Source organism: Chelonia mydas, chromosome 1, assembly GCF_015237465.2.
Source record: "Chelonia mydas isolate rCheMyd1 chromosome 1, rCheMyd1.pri.v2, whole genome shotgun sequence".
NCBI lineage: Eukaryota > Metazoa > Chordata > Testudines > Cheloniidae > Chelonia > Chelonia mydas.
In genome coordinates, this window is record NC_057849.1 from 122,476,736 (window position 1) to 122,482,735 (window position 6,000).

The following is a 6,000-nucleotide window of genomic DNA, read 5'->3' on the forward strand; positions in this document are numbered from 1 at the left end:
GAATTTGTGCAGGTTATAGGGAAACAAAAACAAACTTCTTGCAGGACAAGCTGCAGTAATTAAAAAAAAAACAAAAAACCATAGCTCAACCTCTGCCCTCATCAGTTCAGGCCAATTTGTAAATAAAACTAATAGAGAACATGTCTCTTGAGACATACAGGAAGAAAGGAAAGATATTAAGTTTTGAAATTACAAGATAATACAGCGAAATCAAAGTACCATAAACTCTCTTGTAATCATTGCAGAATGACTGTTACAGAATCGTTACTGCAAAAGTAGGCAGAAACTGTTGAGGGACGTCAGAAAAGTTATAAATTCATTGCAGTTTCAAGCTCATAATATGTAGATAGTTGTCCAAATACTTCAGTCTGTTTATAATATTGTTTCTAATAGTGAATCCTCAGGAGCCACCTGAAGGTCCACATCTGAGGCTTTCTGCTTTCTCTGATCATTAAGAGGGAGATTTCCAGAGGCACAAATAGGTGTTAAGGGCCAGGCGCTCAAACAGATTTGGGCATTGTAACTTTGCATCACACTGCCTAATTGCTAGGCTGCTAAAAAATAACAGATACAATAGTGAGATGCTCAAAGCCTGATGTAGCTGTGTAGGCTCCCATGGAATGAATGGGGAGAGATCGGTGCCTTACAAAGCGGTACTCAAAAGAAAAATAGAGGAGGTTCGATTGGTCAGATGCACATCAATAGATAGGGCCTAGCTTCCACTGATTTCAATGGAAGGTAGGAGTATATACCTGTAAGGGTCTGTTCAAGGCAGCCCAAGAGACTCATAACAGCAGCCTTGAAGCTGGCATGCACAAATAGCTTTCTCCCTCAGAACAGTAGACCCACTGAGGAGGTCTAAGGAGCTTCTTATGGTGAAAGCACAAGGACATGTACAGAACCTTCTAAAAAGTGCTATCTTCAAACATGAAATCATAAGGACACAGACTAAGAAGACACCCATGTCTCTCAAAATCACTATTCCACTTGATTGTGAAGAGCTACACAGTACAGCACACACCCAGGACAGCTACTCTAGAACTCAGAGTTTAAGGCCAGAAGGGACACCAATCTGACCTATATATCCCAGTCCACCAACAGCACACAAAACCCATCAACCAAAATTAGACCGAAGTATTACAGCCCACAGGAAACTAGAGTGTTACATGTGACAGAGAATAGGTAGACCAGGGCACACCAGTGCCCGGGGCCCCAGCAATGGAAGGGAAATGATTAAGTGAGATATAACCAGATAATCCTGGCAAATGACCTGCGTGCGCGCATACACAGCAGAGGAAGGTAACCCTCCTCCCCCCACCCAAAGTCACTGCCAATCTAACCTGGAGGAAAATTCCATCCTGACCCCACATATGGTGACCAGTTAGACCCTGAGCATGTGAACAAGAACCAGCCAGTCAAGTACCTGAGAGAATGCTATGTGCCACCTCAGAGCTCCGTCCGATCCTGCCCCGTGTCCCATCTCCAGCTGTGGCCATTCCTGATGCTTCAGAGAAAGGAGATTGGGGAAAAAAAAACAAGAAGAAAACCAGAATACTCTGGTGAGTGGGGGAAATTCTATCCTGATCCCTGTAGGTGCTCATCTGGAAGCCTGAAGCATGAGCTTTTAGGAGCATAAACATAAACCTGAAGTGAGCTCTAGGGCTGTTCAGCCCTGTGCCCAACCCTCAAGCAACTCCATCATACAATCAGACTTGTAAATTTGTCTAGCTTTCTCTTTAAATTATTTAAATTGGTTGCCCCCACAGCTCCTATTGGGAGGCTGTTTCAGAACCTCACCCCTCTGATGGTTAGAGACCTTCTAATTTCCAACCTGAATGTGTTCATAGCTAGTTTAGACCCTTTTGTTCTTGTGTCAGCATTGTCCTTTAGTTTAAATAGCTCTTCACCCTTCCTGGTATTTACCCCCCTAATGTATTTATAAAGAGAAATCAAACCTCCACTCAGACTTCTTTTTGCTAGATTAAACAAGCCAAGCTCTGCCAGTGTCCTCTCATAAGATAGGTCTTCCATTCCCCTGATCATCTTAGTAGCTATTCTCTGCACAAATAGGCAATACACTCTACACATGGTAAGTTTAAAAATCCTTCCAAACACCAGAGGAGCATGTGATCTCAGACACATAGAGGAGGATGGAGCAAACAAGAAAAGGGTGAGGAGAATGGGGGGAAATGAATTGCAGTGTTACAGACACACACATAAATGTCCTATCCCTTTTCCACAGGTTCAGCGACCTGGCAGACCCCAGCCAAGGCACATCCTAGCAGAAGTCACAATCATCTTCCAAAAATGTCCTGCACCTATGGCAGCAGGGGGATCATCCATCTACACATTAGAGCTGTTCAAGAGAACAGATGAAGGTGTGCTGTCTCCTATCATAGGAAACAGGGCTGCTGTATCCCTGGACTTCGCTACCTCCTTAAAGGACATGATGATCCAAATGTATGCCCTAAGACAGGCACAGCCCCCCCCCCATCCCCTCCCCCACAACTGGCCTAGTGAGGAAACCCCAGTGCTCCATTGGGGCCACACACAGGAGAGCAATAAGTGAGCAAGAACATGGGGGGACACAGATTTGTACTAGGAAGTGGAGTCCCCTCACATCCTGACACCCCTCCTCCCAGAGAACAATTCTTTGTTTATTAACTCCTGGGTTTGGGGGCTTTGTTTTGGGCATAGGCCATAGCAGTCGTGTTCGGGCAGGGGCCCTTCTGTGATCCACATGGTTCCGGATGATGTTCACACTTACTCATTAATACCCAACATTCATTAATTCACAATGAGCTCATCTGTCATTAATGCAAATTAGTGACATTCTACTATATAATTGGCCCTTCGAATAACATTTGAAGTTAAACAATGACAATGCACCTTAGGAAGCATATAAAAAAATATGGGAAAGCAACAGGCCCTGATTAATGCTTAGGTGTTTTACTGAATAGGGATAGACTTAAAGTTAAGTATGAGGTTAAATTCCTTGCTGATTTGAGGCCTTAGCCAATATTATATCCCCTATGGTTCAGGGAGAGTGTCTGCCATTTGTGAACCAGGCTCACAGTTTAGGAGGCTTGTTAAACCCGAGACTGGTACTGGATTTCAAGTAGCAGCAGTAGCTGAGAGTACTTTTCCATCCCTTCCCGGTAAAGCAAATGCAATTTTTTCTTTCAGATGCTGACATTGCTGCTGTTGCTCATGGGCTTGTCATTTCGACATGAGATTGCTGTAATGCTTGGCATGTGACACCACCTGAAAACAAAAGCTTGTGTAGAATGGCTGCTTGTAGAGCCTTGTCCAAATTCATTGAAGATAATGAGAGTATTTCCATTAACTTCAGTGAGCTTCAGATCAGGGCCTTTAAGCAGAGCTTCTGTGGTAAGCACATAACAATAGTGTTCCAGGATCTATATTGACTACCTGCTGGTTTAAGGTGTTGGTTGACAGTGCATGCCATGAGATCAATACACAGCATTCAGTAAGCAACCACTCTGCTGAAGAGACTGCGATGGAATCTTATCTTCAAGCTATGAGCTCAAGGGTGGACAACTGGATGAAGGTGAGAGATAGGTAAATGCTAAAACATTAATGCATATGCTGGAAAAAATAACATCACTATAATATGCCTTTAAGAATTATAATTTAATCAATATGTCATCAGTGTATATATATGTATGTATAGTTATGCTTTGTCCAGTGCAAGTTTGTTATTTTTTAAAGTCAACTTTATTGGAAGTCATATGCAGTTAAGGATAAAAGGATGCTAGATGGAAAGTCTTATTGAGAATATTAAGGTGTGTAGATCTGCACTTTTAAATTTTTTACCATCTAAATCGCAGTGGAATTCAAGTCTTTGATGCCTGTTAGATCCACTTTTTATGAGACAGAATTTTTAATATTAGAAGTTGGATAGTACTAAAGTAACTTCTGAATCCCAGTTGTTTAAGAAAAAAATGAGGAATTCAGTAATAAAAAACACTGATTCTTCTCACATAGAATTTCTAGACCTTGAGCTAGATTCTTAACACACACACACACACACACACACACACACACACACAGTGTTTAGGGCCAACTTCTGTCCTGTTGTAGTTCCTTTCAGTCCTTCCACCCTCCCTCCCATCCCCACTTTGTTTTTCAATAATCAGTAATGGCATTTCTAAGGTCATCAAAATTATTATCAGCTTACTTCAAATTTTACAGGAAAAAATGGTGTTTTTGTTACTCAAAACCATCTGTGCCCAATTCATGGCAAAGGCAAACTTCGTAACGTTGCCAGTTTGAACTGGATGGGTGTCACTGAACAAAGACCTTGGCCCTATTTAATTTCACTAATGATGAGTTAATACAAGTTGGTTTTATGTGTAGCAAGTACACATTTAAATCCAAATGGTTTAACACAGAATTCTATAAAGTTAAAATTCTGACCTTTTTCAAATCTCTCCTCAAGACTATCTTCGAAGTAATGTCCATGGGAAATGGGAAACTGATTACACCTAAGATGATACTGGAACTTAGGATCTTTTATGCATTTGATTATGTCCTGTAATTAAAAATAAAACAAAACAAACAAGCATAAAATGCATCTTTTAAATATTTCAGAACCATCAGACTATGCACATTGGTAGTCTATGGGACCATTGATTTCCCATTCCTCTTGCCCTTGTTCTTCCTCCCCAGTTCTATCCTTTTGGGTTTTATCAGCCACTTGTTGCATTAAATTAGGCCCTAACTATGCAAATGCTTACTCAAGTGAGTAAATTTATGCATGTAAGCAGTCCCATTGAACTTTAGAGACAGCTGTCACTGTTACAGAAGTAGCTGCAACTTTATCCCCTTTCTGGTGTTTCTGAGTGTGCCCCATCAGGCTTCATGCCTTTACCTCCCTGGGGTGTAATTCTGCAATTTCCCCACTCCTAGACCAGGCTCTGGTTTACAGTACCAATGATGTATCAACCATCCTGACCCAGCCCATCTGAGTGCAGTTTTTCCCTTTGTGAGCCTGCAACCTGTGGTGAATAGAGTTCTCAGACAGCCTGCTTAAAAGAGAGGATTGTTTCATTTTAACAATAGGAACAAAGTACAACATAAGAAAAAAAAAGGATTTTAAAACAATAGTCTATATGCATATCTGTCTTATCTAAAAGCTTTCCATCCTCCTGCAGAAGCCTAGGGAAGCCTAACTTCTTCAGATATCTCTGATAGGTGACCGTGTGTTTCAGGTTGAACAGCATCTCATCAACAATTGTCCCCCTCCTCAACCCCCCAAGAGAAAGTAACTTCTAATCCAGCCTGAGTGTTGTATTTTTTCAGTTCCTGGGCTTTTAGGCCCTGCTGTCCATAGCCAATTTGGAAGGGCTCAGTGGAGGTTGAAACAGTTTCTTCAGGGACAACGATTCACCCATTGTCCTGCAACAGCCCCTAGTGTTTGCTGAGGGGTGTCTTATCTTGAATCATTTTTTTGGCTGCCTGTCTGTTTCCCAGCAGCCCTATTGATTGAACCCAATAGGGTCACAGAGTAAACATCCAATAACCAGGTCAACATACAATACTGATAAATTTTTACAGAGCTGCTCCACTTCCACCACAGCACAGGTGCATAAAGTTACTCACATGCAGACGTGTTTGCTAGCTAGGGGCTTTAGACTGTGAGTTCTTTCAGGCAACGTTCATGTGTTTCTAAATGTTTGCCAAGAGCCTAACACAATGGAGTTTTGATCTCTGACATGGTGCTATTGGGCTCTACCAAAACGCAAATAATAAATGACAATAGTGATTAATAGGTGAGCACTCATTAATGATAGTGAGGGATTCACAGCAGGGTCCTTATTACATGTAACCATTCATCAAATTAATTCGTAGTTCCATACTTGTATTGCAAACCTCATAAACAGAGGAGGTCAATGGGAAGATCCATCTGTGAGGACTGTGGTCTAATTATCAGACCACTCCCTCTCTCTCATTTTAGAGCTGGTCAGGAAATTATTT

The 6,000-nt window shown here is 41.7% G+C and overlaps 1 long non-coding RNA gene across 1 annotated transcript in view; it reads left to right on the top strand.

Moving 5' to 3' along the window:
• LOC122464004 overlaps positions 1 to 2,339 on the top strand; it is a 28,496-nt gene extending 26,157 nt beyond the window's left edge. Inside the window, exon 3 of the long non-coding RNA XR_006287823.1 lies at positions 2,243 to 2,339. This is a non-coding gene — a long non-coding RNA (uncharacterized LOC122464004). The remainder of the gene's footprint in view (positions 1 to 2,242) is intronic.
• Positions 2,340 to 6,000: the final 3,661 nt, after the last annotated feature.